This window comes from Triticum dicoccoides, chromosome 7A (genome assembly GCF_002162155.2).
Source record: "Triticum dicoccoides isolate Atlit2015 ecotype Zavitan chromosome 7A, WEW_v2.0, whole genome shotgun sequence".
NCBI classification, from domain to species: Eukaryota; Viridiplantae; Streptophyta; class Magnoliopsida; order Poales; family Poaceae; genus Triticum; species Triticum dicoccoides.
Genome location: NC_041392.1, coordinates 742,025,357 through 742,028,923, shown reverse-complemented (window position 1 = coordinate 742,028,923; position 3,567 = coordinate 742,025,357).

Here is a 3,567-nt window from a genome sequence, read left to right as displayed (position 1 = left end):
GGAAAGTCGACCTTATAGACCTTATCCTCGAGAACCACTAGCTCCCACCGAAAGTCCCCCGGAGCCAACTCCTGAAGCCTCCGCACTATCTGAGCCTCTGAGATCTCTCCCTGGGTAACTTTGACTACCCCGGTAGTCAGGCTCGGGGTGTCCTCCGGAATCTCTCGCGCAGCCGGTAATTCAAAAAACATGACCTCGGCACAGTAAACTCCATACACAGTCAGCGACGGAGTCTGGTCATGCAAAAACGGGCACTCCCCGGATGCATGAGCGGGCTTGCCACACGTGACACACAGCTCAGCCACGCACTCAGCAATAAAGTGGCCCTTTTCCCCACAACGGTAGCAAAGCATCTTCTCCTTCTTGCGCGCATACTTGGACGCCCTCTCCACATCGGGCCTGTCGGTATCCTCAGCCACCTTCCCAGCCTCAGGAACCTCGTCACTGGCCAAGGCATTCACCACCTCCATCGCCTGGGAAGGTAGGTCAGTAGAGGCCTGGTCGGGCTCCACTGTAGACGCTGCAGGATCTACTGCCTGAGGCGGTCGACGAAATCTCCCACGACCCCCACCACGGCCACCACGATGGCCATGATAGCCTCCTCTCTGGCGGTGGTCCGGGCCTGAGGCCCCCTCGACAAAACCACCTGAAGGGCCGAGAAACAGTCTCTCCGCAGACCCTTCACTCTGCCAGGCATAACAACGCCCGCCTCCCGTGGATGAGGAACCACGATGTTGTCCATCACCATACACATCATAACCATCGTCCCCCCACTGGCCCCGGGGCGGATCATAGGACTCTCTAGTGCTCGAATTCTCCCTTGTCTGCGCCGGTCCCGAATGGTTCTGAGCAGGCCTCACGACGAGGTGAGGTGGAGGCGCGGCACGAGGCTGACCGCCGACAGGAGTTGGCACAACCCCAGGGGCCGTACCACCCCGGCCTGCAGCAGCTACAACAGCCACGCCCAGCGCCTGAGGCCGAGGCCCACCCCGACCCGCGGCCGGCTGCACCGTGGTAGCCGCAGCCGGCGCCGGAGGCCTCAGTCCGCCCCTTCCGGCCGCAGCTTGCAAGGGCATCGCAATATTGTTGATGCTGTTCCCCACTTGATTCTTTCCCCACTCGATCCCTTCTCATCGCTGACGCCGGATCCGAGACCCACTTTGGCCTCCTCTCTCCTCAAGCAACCGGATGGCAAACAGTCCCTTCTGTGAAGGTCCTTTCTCAAACATATCCTGCTTGGATAAGGGCCTCGATGAGGACCGGAACCTATCGGCAGAGAAGGTGGAGGAGGAAGACCTGACCCGGTTCAGGTGGTGGATTGGCGTGAGGAGAAGCTATGTCGATACCTATGCATGGATTGTTTTTTTAACCCCGCTATGCATGGATTGCGATGAGTGTTGATTGGCGATCAACCCATCAACTAATTATTGTACTTTTCCTTTTTTTAACAGCCCATCATACATGTCTGCATGCCCTTTATATAATCTTTATGTTATAGATCAGATTGGTATGCCCGTGCGTTGTAATGGGAAAAAAAATGGTATTTTGTTGAAGCATAATGTCTCATAGCATCTTTGTATAAAATGAACATGAAAAATACGATGCAATTTAGCCATGTTATATTTTCTTTGCCGGACATAATCTTCCATTGATTCCATTTAAGTAAAATTCTTCCTTTAGTTACCATGACCTCCTCACCCGTTTTAGTCGGGAATCAAATTATTCCTTTTCTAATTTAGTAGCCCAACACATTAAAGCCTACACATATTTTTTAAATTATGCTATATTTTTTACCGCAAGTCCTTCCTTTAATTAACTCGCCCTAAACACGAGGGCTGCCACTCATATATTTAGAACGAGTTGGGATTAGTAAATGTGAATGGTGTATAGGTCGTTGGTTGTTACATAAAACATCCAGATATGAGTTCCTGTGATCAATTCCGATAATATTGATTTATTTTGACCTAATTATTATTCACGGTCTCTACAAAAGCTCATAAAAGGTCCATCAACGTACAAGTACCTGGCCCAGATCGCTTAGCGTGCATTCAAACCAAACGAAAAGGACTAAACCAAACCAAGAAGACCTATTCCCTTTTTTTTGCGAAAAAACAACTTGTATTACTCAGTTATAAAGTGCTTACAATCCTCACCAACAATATCCAGGACCTCAAGCGGTCCGGACCCCAACCAAGTCACCGTTCTATTGCTAGTCCTGGCATAAGAATACCCGTTGAGTTCGAGGCCATTGCTGGGCACCTCGCCGGAGCAGCACAGGCGCCGCCGTTCGCCAGATGGGAATGGGGTGGAGGAGTCTGACCCGCTGTGTGACTCTGGCTTTTTCCACGCAGGCCGCGGTATCCACACAATACGCCTACACACTCCCTAGCCGTATCGTGGGCTGTATTTCACTGGATAGGCCTGCCACCCACTGACGGGATGCACATCCCAAGGCCCAAACGGACGCCCACGATACCGGCCTACCTGTGGCTCGGCAAGTCTTGGAAGTGTAGGCACGTACGTTTTTTTTTTTCTCTCGAGAATCTGCAGGCACGTACGTATGGACCGGCATGAGGAGAAGCTAGCTAGCCTGTAGTAATTGCATGCATGTTTGATATTGACTGTGATTCGTGAAATTTTGATAGCATTGGATCGGATACGATAGATCGATCGATCGTTGATACTGGCAGAGTAGGTGGATAATACTATATAATTGGAGGCTTTAATTCATCTTTTTAGCTTTGAGTACGATCCATATTTGAGTGTACGGCGTGCCCCGTTTCTACTCCACCTGGGGAATACCTGACGTGAAGATGGTTTTGATCTCATGAATTATGAAACTCTTTCTCTTTGTCGGTTAGCACCCAGCCGTGGGTACGAGTAGCTATTTAAAGCGACTTACAGAGGGATCTATCGATTTCGTTCTTAACCCTATAGCTAGCGAGCTAGCTAAAGCCATGGGACTCTTAACCACATTGATAGCACTCGATCCAACGATGCATCACAGTGCGCCGAGGACTACAACAAGAAGGCAATCACCGTGCATCACGTGACTAACTCCGGGTGCTTGGACGACTTCAAGTGCATGAGTGCTGCCCCGAGGTGCCGACATGGAGGCGTGCGTCAAGGCCACGGCGCCGCTGCGCGAGTGCTAAACCGGCAATCCCACCATGTTTTAGCACCAGTACCTCCGACGCATGGACAAGGGCTTCGACCAGGACAAGAAGCCGTTCTGGCACGATATTAGGAGAGATGAACAGGCCATATTCTCAGGTAGTAGACAGGCATGGGGAGAAGCGAAGCTATGGTATGCTATGCATACATGCATGGCCTATACTCGTATAGATGGATTAGATCGATTATATCAGTGATGAAGTTGGTATACTGATATAATAGGTAAAAGTTATGTCTGTTGAATTATCTTTCTCTTTTAGTTGTGGAGTTTCCGTTTATGTGCACGATATTCATTGTTCTCACGTTCGTGTTCCCTGACAACTAGTACAAAATCTTTCAGCCAAAACATACTTATTTCATTGTTCTCACTTCGTACCTGTTCCCTGACTACTA